The sequence below is a fragment of the Vidua chalybeata genome, chromosome 6 (genome assembly GCF_026979565.1).
Source record: "Vidua chalybeata isolate OUT-0048 chromosome 6, bVidCha1 merged haplotype, whole genome shotgun sequence".
Classification (NCBI taxonomy): Eukaryota; Metazoa; Chordata; class Aves; order Passeriformes; family Viduidae; genus Vidua; species Vidua chalybeata.
In genome coordinates this window covers 44,555,044-44,572,821 of record NC_071535.1, presented here as the reverse complement: position 1 = coordinate 44,572,821, position 17,778 = coordinate 44,555,044, and positions in this window count along the sequence as shown.

The window sequence follows — 17,778 nt, the reverse complement described above, 5'->3', positions numbered from 1 at the left end:
TCATTCTTTGTGTGAAATCCATTGACAAGACTAGTAAGGAAGATGAATCAGATTCTACTGTCATTCATTATAAACTTACCTTTCTGTGTAAATTTTAAAGCACTAATTTCCTTGTAAGATTTTGTTTTCTGACATAAGTCTCATATGATTATATCAGGAAGTACTTACTGTATATAACTGACTCTATTAATATAGACTTAATCACCTCTGACTGTCTCAGAATAAATAGTGCTTCCTCTAGTATAGTGTAAGTGCTTTGAGTTTCATTATGAAAGAATCTGTATTGTTTTCCAAACCAGGATGGAAAATGGCTGTTATTGTGGCAGCAAAATGCCCTTTATTGGTAAAGGTTTTAACATCTGTATTTTAGATTCTATATCTTACTTGCTAGCAAGGTAAGGATTTGGCATCTTCCTGTTCCATTATTGTTTGAGTATGTAAGGTTACAGCATGGAAGGAGATGAAGGTAATAAAATTAAAATTAAAAATATTCTTACTGTAAAGATAGATACATTTTTCTGTCTCTTTTAGGTAGGACAGTTCATGGCATTTTTTTGGACTGGCTCAGACCAGATTCTGTTACTTGTGATTTGCCCTGTGTTTAGTCTTGGTTAATGATTTGGATGTAACCACACTTCTAATGATATCCAAGGGAAATCTGTGTACTTCTTACTCTGCTGCCATAAGCTAAAGCACTGAGACCCAGGCTTTACCTTGTGTTTTGCTGATAGCATCTTTTAGAATTTCTCTTTTAGGTGAGGCTGGGCTTAGTGTTTGCCTTTTTTTTGTTGGAGAGGGGAACTTTTTCTGTATTTTTCTTCTCTTAAGTCACTAAGTACTTTGCAAAATGAGGGGCTATTCCCTTTATCTTTCTGGCCATAGCTTAAATACTGTAATTCTGATTCTTGGGCCTCATTCTGGATTTGAGTTGTGTATGGTGGGGATCCTTTCTTGTTTTCTGTGTCTTAAATCATGATTCTGAAGACTGTAATTTAGATGATGATTTTCTGTTGCCAAGCAGCCACCCAGAGTAAGAAAGCTACACCTTGCTTAGCTGTGGTTGTGTAGATTTAGTCGCTTGTGTCCTATGAGATATAATGCTTGCCCATTTACACAGGGGAAGTTTATCTGGCTGTCTCACTACTTCGATCTGTAGATGATATTTAGGTAGATAGGTGTTTGATTCTCAAGGACCTAATAGACACTATTTTTTCAGATGGAACCTGGACCTGATCAAGGAATCAGGTCTGCTTTTAGCCTCCACTATATGCCACACTTCTATCTTTCTTACTTAGGAATGGTTCTTCGATTCTCCTTCTCTACACCAGTCATCTGTCAAAGGTTGTCACAATTTCACCTTGGGTAATGCACTAGCCTGGCTCTTCTGCAAGAGCACTGGAGCCTGACTGCAGATGATGCAAATAAAACCTGCTTTTCTTTACACCATACAAAATTAAGTGTTTGGGAAATCCCTCTGCTATTTTTTCAAATGAAAGATAAAAAATGTTGACTGCCTTTTACTAATTGTTATATCAGATGAGATTGTGAAGATAAGCTAAGACTGCTAAAACCTATGTGACTTTGTTGCTATTGTTGGGAGTTCTCCAAAGTACCTTTCCTCCTATATCTTTAATGAAACATTTGTTAATGCTCTATTTGTTAAAATGGGTTGTTTTTCTTTAGTCACTGCTAAACTTACAATTCTGAGATGTGCTTTCAGATGAGAAGGGCTCTGCTTCTCATGGAATGAGCCATAGAGGACTGTGCGTATTGACCGACAAGGTAGTAACAAGGAACTGTGAGGTATTCGTGGGACTGTGAGGCCCTATTGTTTCTCTTTAGTCCCTTCAGAATAAAGTAGCTTGAAAAGATAAAAGGGCTGACAAAATGTGTTACTTCTCTTTTTAATACTTGTACTTTGCTTGTGTAGTTTGAACTTCAAAGACAAATCTCTGAACTTGGAAAGTGGTGGGTGACTTCCTGGTAAGTAAATTGTTTCAAGCTTTAGTTACACTATGATTCATGTGGAATTCATACTTATTTCTATGTACAAGCACTGAAGACAATTTTTAACTGAACTATTTCAGTAAATATCTATAGATTCACACCTGTGTGCATGCACATCAGTGTTTAGGATACATTCTCATAACGTGGCTAGTGCAGTGCCTATGGTGCATTTCCAGAGTGTGCTGAACTGTAGAATACCAAGAAGAACAAAGAGATACTTCTGCACGGGTTACAGCCCATTCTAAAGCATTTCAGGTTTGTGTCTGCCTGTGTAGACATTGTCTGATGCTCTCTTAGTCCAGCTACTTGACACATTTGAGCCTGTGGTAAGGCATATCCAACAGGGAGTCTCTTTTACAATCTCAATGACGATCTAGAATGGAGTAACTCAAGAAAGGACTTGGATTGTAAAACTAAGTGCAGGGCAAGGGTTATGTTAAACATGAGTTTGTTCATGTGCATGCTTGGTGCTCTTGCATCTGAGCTGTCCTCCAATGTCCTTTTTTTTGTCATATGATAAGGTATAGACTATGTGTTAAATGACTAACCAGTTCCTTCAGTAAGAGGAGTAGATGCTACTTCTGGATACATTTGGATACATTTTTGTGCCAAGTGTCTGAAAAAGAATCAAGAAGGTGAGGGTGTAGTGTGACGCTTGTACAGAAACCAGATCATCTAGTCACACTAAAACATTTATTGGGAGTTAGAAGTCTTTGTGTTCACAAGTGTGCAAAAAGGCTATAGGTAGGCAACACTCAAATGGAAAGGTAATTGCTTTCAGGTATCAAGATACTGGCTTGAAAGAAAAAACAGGGACCTAGCAAAGCTTTGCAGGGAAGGCCATTTGAAGTTCTTAATCTCAGGCAAGTCCTCATTTCATTTTTTTGGTCATTGCAGCACTTCAGTGAGCTAGAAGAAGATGAAATTTTTCTGGCTGGCTTTCTGCCTGTGGAGTAATGGATTGCTCTAAAGAAGAATTATCAAATGGTCTTGGGTTCCTGGGAGAATTCTTTTTCATAGTTCATGGCAGTAATGCTGGTGGCATGTTATTTATGAAGGGAAAGGACTGAAGTTGTGAGTCGTAATAGGAGAAGAAATACACACTAATGAAATCCTCTGAGTACATTGTGTAATGAAGTCAGAATTTATACTCATTGTGTGGCTGTGTATTATGTAGTGACATCTGGCCCTCTGGAATGTGAAGATTCAGAAACTTGAATGATTGCTGCTGCTAGACAAAATCAGAATGTTACTGGTTTTGTGTTAGCATCAGTTGTTTTATGAAACCTTCCTCTGTCTAAACTTGCTGTAAGGACTATAAATTTAGTCTTCATTTACTCATAAAAGATATGACTGATAATATAGCATGTTTGAAAGAGTAACTAGTTAATTTTTAATATGATTTTTGTGACTATCATAATGTCCAGCCATATGTGTCATCAAGGTATTCCAAAGGCACTTATGTGAGTGTAGGACTTAGTATGGCCTCTGGACTTTTGATTTGCTCTAGCTTTAACACAAAGCAATATTTCACTGCTTGAATACTGCTGTCTCTGACAATCTTCATTGTATGTTTTTATGACAAAAAAAGCTTTTCTGACCTCTGAGCAGAAGGGCTAGTGGAGCAAGAATGACTTGTTTATAAACAATCTATGGCCTTGATATGTGCTACAAACCTCCAAGAATGTCTTAGAAACTCAAAAATAAGTATAAAGATTTCAGTTAGCTACAGCACTTCTGTTAAAGAGAAATAAAGGTAGAGGCTGACTGCTAAGCTGACAGACATTTATTAGGTGTTCAGTTTACTGAATGTGTCTAAGAGTCACTCTGTGCTGCTGCCGAAGCAGTTTCTGTGGTGGCTGAGGATGGAACGGAAGAGCAGAATCCATGTCAGTATTTCCCAGTTCTTTTCAGTAGAAGAGGTTTATATCCTTTTTCTCCAAATGCTTTATCAGGGTAATTTCTTACAGAAATAAAGAAAAAGGAACCAGTCCTAGAATTTTTTTTTTTTAACAGTCAAAGAATGAAAATAACAAATAGGTTGACAGATAAATGTTTGCAGGTTTGGAATTATTTCCAGGAAGCTCTTCCTTACTCTCCATTAAAAATCCTGGCAGTATTACATTTGTTGTTCTCTTTTGCCTAATGTCTCATGGAAGATTTCGCAGAACTATTTGGGATTGTGGGAAGATAGAATGAACTGTTAACAGGACTGCAAAAATCATATACTCAAGACATAGGTGTTTATGAAGTAAAAGTTCTTCTTTTATACAAATCTTTGTAACAAAGACTAGAATTTCACTTCATTCTAGATCAACTTGAACTCTGGGTCTGTCACATGCTCTGTGGAAAGCTCAGTTTAGCTTCATACAACATAATTAAGATAATTGATGCTTAAATTCTTGCTCTGTTTCTCCTCCCTGCCCTCACTAACTTCCTGAGATATGACAAAATTTTGGAAATCCAAATAGGATGTATTTTTCCACTATGGGAGACTGAAAATAAGTAAAACTTACTAAAATTATAGTTACTGAGATCCTGGAATCAGGGAAGAATATGAAACAAAGAGTTAGGAGAAGAAATTGAAGAAATCAAATACTATAAAAAGAAGAAAAAATTCTGAACCAAAGTGAAATCAATAAAATGGAGCTGGATGACATGAAGTTCAGTGATGTTTTGTACAGTTCAATTTACTTAGATGGTAATAGCCAGTACTTCAGAACCTTCTGAGCTGCACAGCCAAGTTGCCATACAATGAGAAGGGAAAATATGACCACTCATCCTACCCGTGGCATTTTTTTCCCCATGATGCATTTCTTCACACATTATAAGTATTTAAGAGATTCTAGATCAGCTTCTGTAATGTATTTTCCTACTGTCAGTATCTTTAAAGGAAGGCATTTGTTTAGTTAAAAGATCCAAACTTATTTGTAATAGATTAGAGCTGTTAAATAAAAATATGAATGCTTAAGTGTTTTTGAGATCAAAGCTTTTGATATTTTCATCAAGTTTCAGAGCTATTTACAACTTGAGATAATCAGTAGTAGTGGTATGTTCTCCAAGAGCTGTTAATGTGATATTGAAAGACGCAGCTATCCTTCCAAAACCAGGAAAGGGAAAAAATGGCCCCTTTTCAAAATTTGAGTGCACACAGTAAACAGCATAGTAAAACTCCTCAATTGCACATCACACTGTAATCACTAATATAAATCTGACTGTTGTGGCTGTGAAAGTATAAGGAAGAAAAAGATGAACAGTTTTATCTTAGAACAATTTAAAAAAATCTTAATTAAATACACCAGAATAATCTTATTAACTCCATAATTAAAAGAAAACAAACTCAGCAGTTTTGACTGTAGTACTGAAGTACTGCCAGGGAATTTATAATGCTCCCCATATGTTAAAATTGAAATGGTCTGACAAGTCATTAAACTGAAATTTGGTCAGAACTGGTCACTTCTGTATTGGTGAAAAATTTTCTGCAGAAAACATTTGAACAATGAGCAGGATAACACTTTTTGTGAATGATTGATGTGTTGTTGACATCAGCAAACATTATTAGTTGATGTAAGAGTAACATCTAAGACCTCGATTGCCTATATTAATCTATTAATACCTTGTCATATTTAGTCTGAGAGAAGTGACTTAATTAGTTTTTATATTTGAGAAGGCAGTATTCCTGAGCTGCACTAGGTAGATCCTGAGTGATCCTCTACAGGAACCTGTTTCTCCAATGGTTATCAGGAAAGCCTAGGGGAATATGTGTCATGTGTAATGATGTAATTATGTTAACTAAGACTGAACGATATAAACAGTCTTTTCACAAAGGCACTTTGAGTTTTCTCTCCCTAGAATGTTCTTTACTTCCATTCCTCCATCCTTCTGAATATAGATTGATTTTGTCTTGGGGAAAGCAAGAGAAAGACCTTCATAATTGCACTCTCAAATTTCCTGCTTCCTAGTCACCAGAAGCAGCACCATTAAGTACAAATAAAATGTAAGGGACATTTTTTAGCACTGAACAGCACCTGCATAAGAAGCAGTGTGCTGCATTTCCTTCTCAGGTAGGTTAAATTTCCCCCTACTGCTCTACTTACCTGTTAGGCTGGTGGCTAACTTTGTAGAATGTGAAATCCAAAGTGAGGGCAAGAAGCTTAACGCTTCCAAACTGAGAGGGGTATCAAGATGAATCAGTGACTAGAAAAGTTTAAAGGAATTAAGTAACTATCCTATGACACCTTAAAGTAGCTCAGACAAATCAAGTGCCTCAGATGCATATGAATTCTGATCAGTAATTTAAAATTTGAATTTAAATGTATGTTCTGTTTCTATTGTTAGGAGTAACTTTAAAGGTCACAACCCCATTTGTAATACTGAATCTCACAGTTGTGAGGCACAACTTCCCTTTAACTTTCCATGTTTGCCAAAAAGATTGCATTTATCTGCTTATTTTCTAATTTTATTCCTTGTTACAACCTATGCTTACTAGTTATTACCTTAGTCTCCTTAAAGCCCCATAAAAATAGGCCCTATTTTGTGGTTTTCCACCCCTCTAGTACAAAGTAGTATTTATTAACCGAAACCAGTTACTCTTTATTCTGCCCTTGACAGACAGCATTGATGTAGGAGGAGTTTTGACCTTCTTGAAGACAGATGACAGCAAATGCAGCGCTGGATTAACCAATGCAGAGTATCCACCCAAACTCTCTGAAAGCAAACATGAACAATGTAAATTTTTTCCTGTCATTGCAGTGTCTCCTTTGCTTACAGACTAAGTAGTTCTCTTCATAATCAGTCTCAACATCAGTTATTTTTGTGGTTGCATCATATTTGATCATGTGCACATTTGTCTTTTCAATCATAGTAAACTTCTGTAACAGAGAGCATCCTAACTTGTGTCCTGAAGTCTTCAATTAAAAAACATTCTGGCTAACAACTTGTGCCCAGTCACTCACAAGACCAGGAGTCCTAGCTGTGCTCCCTGGACAGTGTAAGTAACTGAGTTCACCATATTGGACAGAAAGAACGAACTGGTGTTTAGTGGTGCTGATGAGCTCCAAAAACTAATGCTGAGTGCTCTTGAGTATACATGGGTAAAACCTTGGGGTTCTTTTTAGATTTTTCACAGAGTTAGATTACTGTTTTTGTGTGCCCAAGCAAACAGGATTACTGTTCCCTAAAATACAAGTACTGCTGTCATTACAAAGGCTCTGGGAGCTTGCAAAGTTATCCAAGTTGTCAAAAAAAAAAACAAACGCGGTCATTGGACTTGTCATGGCTTAACCAGCAACTAAATACCATGCAGCTGCTCACTCACACAGGTAAAAGTGAGCCATATAATAACTGTCCTCTGAGCTCACAAACAAGTTGCTTAAATAATTTAAAAAAGATATAATGAAGTTGATGTTGTCATCTGATAAAATGAAAGTTAATACCTGCAGTTCTCGATGTGATTTCAAATGTGTATCCTTGATTTTTACAGGATTTTTTAAAAACCCAAAAACATGAAACCATTTGTGGTTTACATAAGCAAAAACAATCCAAGAAATTGAAGCTGATTCAAAACTGGATGTTTTGTTATGGGTAAAGATTTACCCAACTCTTTACAATTAAGTTATATTGTGAAACTTAAGATTCTTCTATGAAAGAGTGCTGATAATTTCATCACATTAACCACACAGTTGGGTCACAGTGATGCATGAGTGTAATCATGTCAAATTCCAAGTTTATGAGGATTTTTATGAGTACATCTGGAATTTAGTCTTAGAAAATGAAAAATTATGAAAAAAAGTCATGACTTTATCATACCCTGAAACAGGATAAAAAAGAAATTGCAATCAGCTAGGTAATGTTTTGAATAATGACAGAACCGAAATCAGAAGTGGAAAAAGGTAAAGTGCTGTAAAAACAAACAAAAAAATAGGGATCACTAGAGCTGTTCATAGAGCACATGTTCTCTTTACTTTCCTTGAGATAGCTCTCTGTGTAACTTGGGGTGGGTTGGTTTGCCTTTGCTGATCCTGAGGTGACAGGATAGCTCTGCATCTTTACGTGTGAGCCGTAAGGCCGAATGTCAGCTAAACATAGGTCAATACAGCTGAGCAGCTGGACAAAAGCAAATTAAGAACTGTAGCAAATAGATTAATATATGAAATATTCATTCAGCACATGAAAAAACCTCAGCTGCAGAACTGGAGAACACTTCTGTGTTTCTAGAAAAATGTACCCGTTTGGAGAGAGAACTTAGAAAGCTATGCAAATTGGAGATGTCTAGTAAATGTAACTCATGAAAGCCACTTGTATGAATTCTTGGTCTCTCAAACTCTATTTTCAGCCCCCTGATTCTTGATAATTTAATATTTACCTTTCTGGATAGACGCAGCAAATAATTATTGTTCTATTTACAGCTAAGAGTTACTGTATGGTGCAAAAGGTTGTCTTCCTGAAAATGATTGCTTGCTAATTTCCAAAACAAATACAAAATGGATCTTTTGACTCATCCATTTTATGGGGAAATACAGTGTGCAGTCTAAATTGAGAAAATGAATGTTCTGTTGCAAATAATCTATGTTGTGTTGAAGGGAATATCTGCATATAGAATATTTGCATATAGAAGACTATATGCAAAAGAAGGAAAAATGCCGATTTGCTAATGTAACTGAAATCAAGCACTTATTTCAGAATAAACTACTTTAGGCTGAAGGCTTCATATCTTATTCTCTACTATGCAGTTCTTTCTTTGAAAAAAAGAAAATCAACTTTTTTATAATCTATTGTAGTAAAAGAATCTCGTACTTAATATCAGAAAGAACACCAATGCAGGCAACAGACAAGTGATTTAAAACAGATGTGAAATTCCCTCTGTGTAGAAAATTATAGGCACTGGTGATGACATTAGATGCATATGACTAATCACAGTTAATGCTTGCTGTTGCCAATTAGCTTTATTAGCACAAGCAATTTGAGCACAGCATGACATTACTTTAATTACTGTAAGCAGCTTGTTCATTTATTGAGCAGTATGCTTTTAGAAAAGGGGTATTCTATCTGCAAATTAATCATAACCCTCTTTGTCATTAGAATTTCAGGAACACTGAGGAAAAATACTTTACCATGCAAACAGAAAAATGGATGATGAAAGTCTGGCAGTAATTTTAGTATTTTACTACTATTTTACTTTTTTATAAAAAGACAAAAGCTATTGTGTGATTTCTGTCTGAAAGCTGGACATGAGAGAGACAAAATTACTACCATTAGAGTTAAGACAAGACATTATGACCATTAAGTGGTAGCAATGCAAAAAAAAAAAAAAAATCTTGTAAAAGTGTACAGGAAAAATAAGGCTACAGATATCTAGGACAGAAAAACTCCAATCCAGACTCCAAGCTGCACAGCTGCACAAAAAGCTTATTTTCTCCTTTTTTATATCATATGAAGTTACATTTGTTATCTGTGACATAGATAAAAATTTGTATATCAGAATACAGTCTTCAGAGAGTGGAAGATGCATAATTTCATTAGGAAAATGCAAAAAGAGTCATTGTGCAATTATATCACTCAAAATTGCTGTAGCAAATGAAACAGAGCTGCATTATGAGCTGATTGCGTTGGCACCATCTCACTGGCTCACAAAAATATTGCAGAAATCAAAATCATGATGTTATGGAAGCAATAATTCAAAATAAGATTTTTTTTTTCCTTTGTAGTTTCTCCTAAGATTTTAAAATATCTCAGAAGTTTATATTTCTTAGTTCAAAAAGTAATAGATTCAAGAGAGAGAACATTCCTCTCCTATATTTTATGTCTGTAAATATTTTGAACTTGGATCAAGTGTCATATTCCTCATGTTTTACAATAACTATTTGCAATCTTGCTTTTAATCCTCCTGTCTCAAATCTTGTTTTAGACAACATATTTACTGTTCAAAAATTAATTTAGAGAGGTCTTAAGGAGAGTCCTTATCAGTTGTTGGCTTTTGTGCTGCTGTTACTCTTCTGTTCATTCACAGGTCTTGCAGAGGCAGTACTGCTAGAGAAAGTAACAAGTCTGTGGCTTGTGCTCTGTGGAAGAGGTTGCACTGAAATGTGGAAGTGTCAGGCTGGATGGAGCTTTGAGTTCCATCTGATCTATTGGAAGGTGTCCATGTTCACAACAGGGGGGTTGGAGCAAGGTGTTCATTAAAGGTCCTTTCCAAACCATTCTGTGATTCTGTGAGTTATAGGCTCATTCTGCAGTGGTGTGAAGGAACTCCTTGGGACCCACTGTCTCCTTTTGCATGAATGTCACCCCATTTTGGGTTACAAAGTGCAGGAAATCAGGTAGAGATTAAAGAGGGTTCAGTACTGGTGCCAAGGACTGCTGACTTTTACATCTCAAGATATTGTTTAAAAAGGTATTTCTCAATGTGTACCGACAACATTTTAATTTCCTAAGATTTAGACCACCTGAAGGGGATCTGAATCTAAATACTTACTTATTCAATACAGAGTAAAGATGAACCTCTGTGACAGGAATATGCCTGCGACAGAAATAGGCAAAGTTTTAAAACATATGTAGGTAATGGAAAAACCCCCAAGCAAAAGAATAAATGAAAATTACAGAAAGGGAAATATATTGAGCAAAAAATGAAAGGTGTAGGGTAAGGGCAGTTTTAAGGGAAAGGCTGCCATACAGCTCAGAGGGAAGTCAAGACCATATAATCTGCACAACATCTGTAGTCAAGGTACATGGAGAGCTTCATACCTGACACCCACTGCAAGGCTAAAAGCTGCAGCTTGGCTGCCTGCTAGGGCTGTGTTCAGCATTGGGCAGACACAGAGAGGAGGAGCTCCTGTGGCTGGGTTCCCAGATGAGCTGTTCTGTGTGCCTGCTCTCATCAACATCTTATAATACTCATTGCATGAATGCACCATAGATTTGTGTTGTGTTCAAAGGCCAGTCTGGGTAATTATAGTTTATCCCCATTTTCCTGTTTTCACTCAGATACGGTTGTCGGTAGTGTAACAAAGAGATACATGAAATGATGTGCTTTTATATGTGTACTGCATCACAATGAATTGAAAAAGCAACACCAGTGAATGCAATTTATTAACAGTATTGTTAAGGTTGGAAAAGACCCCTAGGATGATCAGGTCCAGCTGTTCACCCAGCACCACTAAACCAGGTGGTCCCAAGTGCCACCTTCACACATTTTTTAATGTTTCCAGGAGACATGTTTCCAGGAGACACTTCCCTGGGTGGCTGTGGGTAAAATACTGAAAAACAAAGTTCAGTAAGAGGGCATGCTTGTGTTGGCTGTGGTTCACCAGGGACAAACTGTCCGCACACCTCAGGAGCAGAAACACAGAGGGAGCTTTGTGTACCATGACAAGGGAGATGTGGAACAAGTGGCACTGAGGTGTTGCGGTCATGCTCTGTTGAAAACAATGCAGCAAATGGGAACTAAGCCACAGGAATGATCCCAACAGTAACTGAAACTGGAAAATACATATTAATTTTCATTACCCTATATATGTTAATAACTAAAGACATTCTTCCTTATTTGTCTTAAAAATCTCCTAAGGAGGGGAAAGTGAGGATGAATGGGAGATTGTTACGATGAATGTCATTCCAAAATAATATTTAGGGGAGGAACAGTAATCTTACTTTTTTTTTTCTTAAATCTGACTGCAGCAGTTTTAAATTGCATGAATTATAAATGCTTGTGAATGTTATAAGGTAAAGCTACTTGGAGATACTTCCTAAATGAAGCTGGATATAGTTTGGACTTTTTTAGTCCCATCTCAATTGAATGTGGAGCTGCGAAGAATAAGCATCACAAATTACAAAAACATAGTATTTCATGCAAGTGGATGCAATCAGTCTAATTAGAATTCACAGGTAATCAAATAATATATTAAGGTCTCCTAATACAGAGTTAGAACCCTAAATTTAGGGATTTATTTTTTTGAAATCTATTTAAGCATGGCTTAATAAGGAAGTTTGGAGTTTAACACCTCCCCATACTGCATTTGCTGTAAAGGTAAGGCTTATTTAAAAGCAACTATTGATGTATGACTGGGACAAGGAGTGTTATAATACAATCTTCAGCCATGTCCTGAAGCTTTGTGAGCAGCTTCATTGCCAGGGTGGGGTTGCAGAGTGGGGAGGGAGAAGTTCAGAACAAACAAAAGGGAAACAAAAAGGCAAAGGGTGAGAACTATTTCAGGAAAACTCAGTATGGAAAGTATCCAATGAATCAGACTGGGCAATAAAGCAATGTCCAGAAAACAGTGATCAGGATGCATGGAAATGCACAAAACCAAATGTAATTCACATTGCTTACAGGGGGGTTATTTTGCAAATGAGAGGACTATTTTGCTACTTAGTATTTTCTGAATATTCTATGAATTAGTATTTTGTTTTAAAAATGCCATCTTGAGAAAAGATGAATCTGCTTCTTAAGAGTCAGAATGACTCACAAGGCTTCATGGTTGACACCAATTGCATTTTAAAGGTCTTAGTTTACAAAAGTCTAATAAAAAATATTCTAGACAACTCTAAATATTGAAATGTATTCCAAAGCCTTAAAATTTCCCTAAATATCACATACATTTTTCAAATAGGAGTTAATGCAGGAATAAAATGCTAATAAAATAAGCAAGTGAACCATAAATATATACAAAATTAGTAAATTTCATTTATATAAACCATGAATGTCATTTTCTAACTGTAGGCCACACAGTGAAAACTGACAGAAAAATGTGATGCTCTTTAAAGAAACAAAGAGGAAGATCTCTGTGGTGACAGAAATCATAGAAGAGAAAATTGTCTAGTTATTTCTAATATCTGTGGTTCAAGTGAAAAAAAAATAGAATTGCCATTTCAAAGGGTAAGCTTTTTCTTAGCCTTCAAAAATGATGGTAAATTCATTTAAAAAGTATTATGCACACAGTATCTATACCTTTGCAGTAGAAGAAACCAGCTCTAATATGTGTTGTGCTCTTTTATGCACAATCTTTTAGCATTTTTTTCATTAACTGACTTTTTCTTACCTGGCTTACAAGTGAAAAAGGAAAACCACATTTTAACAAGCACAGCTTGAAATTTGGAGCCACATTCATGAATGGAAAAAATAAAATGAATTTTTCAACTTAATGGTTAGGGGTTTTATTTTATTAACAAACCAGTTTTCTTCATGTTGGAGTCTGTAACAGAAAAAGGATTAATCAAAAGTAATATTATTCAGAATCACTTGGCAAAAGTATAACCTATTTTTGCATTTGCAGTTTGTTTGCATGGTAAAGAATTGAAATAAGGAAAATACTGTCCTTTTGATTAGTGTCTAATCAAAGACACCATGCCATTTAACAGATGGGACAGTGATCTTTCTTCCATTCTGTTCTTCCTCTTGAAGCATTTATTTTTCCCAGTGGAAATCTGGACTGACCTAATTCAAAACGGAGGCATTTTGGTTTAGGTGAGAGGAGCAAAGGAAGAGGGTGTGTCTCATTTTCCCCTGTGGGAAGGTGAATGGAAGTTCTCCCTTCACTCAGAAGATGTCTGCTGATAAATAAGGCAGAGAAAGCACTTGCTTTGTTTCCCCACAGTACACAGAGAGATCTTGCAGCCACTGATGCTTCAAGATTAGCTCCTAAAATACAAACAGCAACTCTTTAGCAGCTATTTGCCTATGGGACTCTAGATACTGTTTTAGTGTTAGTACAAAAAACTTGAACTATTATAAGCTAAATTGTGACAGCATTATTTTCAAATTTATTACTTCATCTTATTTCTCCACATTCAGCTGAAGTCCAATTTCACCTCAGACTTGAATTCATCAGCGAGGATAAATGCCTGCTTACAAAACATGCAGAATCTGCTTCCTGTCACAGTTGATTTCTGTACTGATCCTGCTTACAAGGGCCCAGAATACACTGCTTACCAGCACAAATTTTTGAAAGGAGGCTACATTTACATGACTTAAACAAATTTGCTGACAAAGTCAGTGAGGAACCCAGAACAGACAGGCTGCCACACCAGTCAGATACTAAGAATATTGGTATACATTGAACATATATTGAAGGGACTGGTATCCCAGCTGGGCCCTCTCCTGGCTTCTTGTACACTCCCCTGGGAAGCAGAGAAAGCCTTGATGCTGTGCAGATGCTGTTCAGCACTAGCTGAAACATTGGTGTGCTTTCAAACATATGAGCTGCTATGAAGGAAATTAAATCTATCCCAGCCCAAACCAGTGCACCTACGAAGATGAAGTCACAACAGACAACCTAAAGCTGGTGAAGCACAAAAGTCCTCCCCTTATAAACAAGTATGGTATTCTCATTTTCCATAAAGTAACTAGAATTGGCATGTTGTTTTCACCACTGGGGTGTATCGAGCTCTGCCTCGGGCTGGGTGAAGAACCAGACAAGAGCTCACAGGTAAGAAGTGTATGTATGTAAGGGACAGCGTGGGTGACACCTCTGCGGGTGTTTGCTACAGGCCACCCTGTCAGGAAGGGCAAGTCAATGAGGAATTCTCCAGTCAGCTGGAATGAGCCTCACAGTCACAGACTCTGGTGCTCATGAGGAACTTCTGCCACCCTGATCTCTGCTGGAGAAACAACTCATGTGGGCACATGGGAACCCAGGAGGCTCCTGCAGAGCACTGATGGTAGCGTTTTGACACAGGTGGTGGAGGAGCCATCAAGGAGAGGTGTGCTGCTGGGGAAGTGTACTGACAAACAAGGAAGGACTGGCTGGGGAATCATAGAATCATAAAATCATAGAATCACTTAGGTTGGAAATGACCTCCAGGTTCACCAAGTCCAGCCATTAACCATGTGAATGTTGGGGTCAGCCTTAGACACAGTGCCATGGACTACAGGATCCAACATGGAGGAAGCCAGGCAATGAATAGGATCACAACCCTTGACTTCAGGAGAGATACCTTTGGCCTCCTCAAGGATTTGCCAGGAGGAATCCCATGGGTTAGGGAGCTAGAATGTAAGGATGTCCAAGAGAGCTGGTTAATACTCAAGAATCACGTCCTCCAACCTCAAGACTGGTGCATCCCTTTGAATAAGAAATCACACAAAGCAGAGCAGAAGACATGCATGGATAAGCAAAGAGCTTCTGGCAAAACCCAAAAGGAAGAAGAAAGTTTACAAAATGCTGAAAAAAGAATGGGCTGTTTCCAAGGAATATAGGAATGTTGTCAGAGTGTGCAGAGATGTGATGAGGAGCACTCAGATCCACTTGGAATTGGGAAAAGGGATGTCAAGGACAACAAGAAAGGTATTCCACCTCATTTTCTCTAACCTGTTTTCAAATTACATGGTGAGCCTGTAAGATGGAATGAGTTATTTCTTATCATAGCAGAAAGAAACTAACTGGGTGCACTTACAGTACAATAATGAAGGCTGCTTATTATCATCCTGCTAACTCTATTTTGTGCTTTAACCAAATAAAAACCAGTAACAAACAAGATAAAGAAGTGTATTTTGTAGCTGAATATCTCTCTTCTAACATTCTGCCAATTTTTTTTAAAGTTCAATGAATTTAATGTAAAAATACTTTTGAAAAATGATAAGTACTGTTCTGTAGCTTCTTTTTGAATTACTGTGAATACATTTCATGTCTGAAATGCCTAGTTTTGAGGCTTTTTGTAATATAAGGTTGCAACATACTTGCTAATGAAGCAGCAGGCATGGTGTTCTGTTAAAAAATAAGAGCCATGAAAGCACTGACCTGCTTTCCTGTGGCTTCTCATTTTAGTACACATAATTTGGTAAAGCACCTGTCATTTAGCTCAGGTTGTAGTGGACCTTGAAAAATCATCCCTTGTTTAGCACCCTGACCGCTTGACTTTAAAACCTCCATAATGGGGACTCCACTAAGGCCCTGGGACATTGATTGTTTTCACTGTAAAAAATTCCTCTCTTATATCAAAATGAAACCTCTCTGAGTACAGCTTGTGCTCTTTGCTTGTTGTCCTCTCCATGTGTGTCTTTGTGAAGAGAGAGCATTCATGCTTTTGTGGCTGCCTTTTGGGACCTGGAAAACTATGATGAGATTCCCTTGAGCCTCCTCTTCTCCAGGGTGAAAAGACATACCTCCTTAAGTCTTTCCCCACAGAACATGTTCTCCAGCTCTTTGATCGCCTTTGTGGCCCTCCTTTGAGCCCTCTCCAATGTCTCTATGTCTTTTTTGAATGGTGCATACCAGGACTGGGCACAGTACTGCAGGTGGGGCCTGACAAGTGCTGAATAAACTGGGATGATCACAGCTTTGTCTCTGCTAGTTATGCTTCATGGATGCAGCCTAGGATCCAATTTGCCTTCTTTGCTGCAGCAGCACACTCTGGACTCATGTTATCTTGTCCACCAGCATTTCCAGGTCCATTTCGAGGCTCCTCCTCAGACAGATGGATTCTAGCCTGTCCTGGGAACTTTGGTTATGGCATCCCAGAGGCATAGCCTGGCACTTGTCTTTGTTAAACTTCATCCTGTTCTTTCTATCCCACTCTTCCAGCCTGTCCAGCTCCCCTGTAAGATATCCCTTCTGACATGTTCAATGCACCACCCACTTCGGTGCCACCAGATTTGGTGAAGGTTTTGGGTTTTTCAATCCCATCATCCAGACCATTGAGGAGGATGTTAAACAGCATGCAGCCCTACAGGGATTGGGTAAGCAGGAATTCCTCCTGAGGTCTTGCAGGACCAGAAATTCCATTGTGTTTGGTAGCTGTGAGCTTCCCCTGAAGCTGATCAAAGGAGGAGGAAGTCATTGGTGAGTGAGGTATTAAATGGAAAACTAAGCCACGAACCAGCCCCCTTCAGGCAAGCATCAGAATTCAGAGTTTGGTAAAGGAGCCTCTGCAGCTATAAATCCTGAATCAGCCCTTTGACCCAGGGGTTTCCTCTTGGACTCAGAGAGAGTCAGAGAAGCTGAGCTCTAACATTAGCAGGAGCTGAGTGCCAAGCTCAGCTCTTACAGGGCTGAGATATTTAAAGCTGTGTTTGCTTCTGAGACAGGCAGTGCTTCTGACCCATCCTTAGACAGGGAGGGGGCAGAGCTCACCAGGAATATTTACTTCAATATGATTGGCTTTATTTTTAAAATATTTTTTCTTGATTTTGAGCCTTCAGAAGACTCTTTCTGCTAAGTTATAATAAATCTCCTTATTCAGGGTGGAAACACTGATCTCAAAAATATGAAATTGTTTCCAATGCAGAAAAGACAGCAATGTAAGTTACTGGTGTAATTGCATTTTAGTGATCACCTTGTAAATTTTGAATAGGATTCAAAATAAACATCTTGAAACTTCTGCAACCAATCTTTTCTAGTTAGCTGGATGATGACACTCCTCCAATAAATCATTTACTTTCTGTAATTTCATTGTTTCACTGAATTACTCATACATGGGAAACATTTTTTTCTGCTAATTTATCTCCCAAGCCTAGAATTCATTATAATTGCTTATATAATATTAGAGGTTTTGTGTACATACCTGAGAAAGGTCTTAAACAATATGTTTACACTTGATGTTGCCTGGGAAATAGGAAAAAAACTCACTCATTTTTTTGTGTAGATGGACATCACTGTGACTGCAGTGGTTTCTAAAATTTGATTTTAATATTCATTGGTGAGTTGGTGAAAACAACCCTATTAGACAACTTCAACACAGAAATAGCAGACATGCTTTTTCCTCCTTCATTCATTATCTCTCAGTAATCTCAACTGTGAAGGGAGTCAGACTCCAGACCCTTTGAAAATATAATGCAAAATCCAC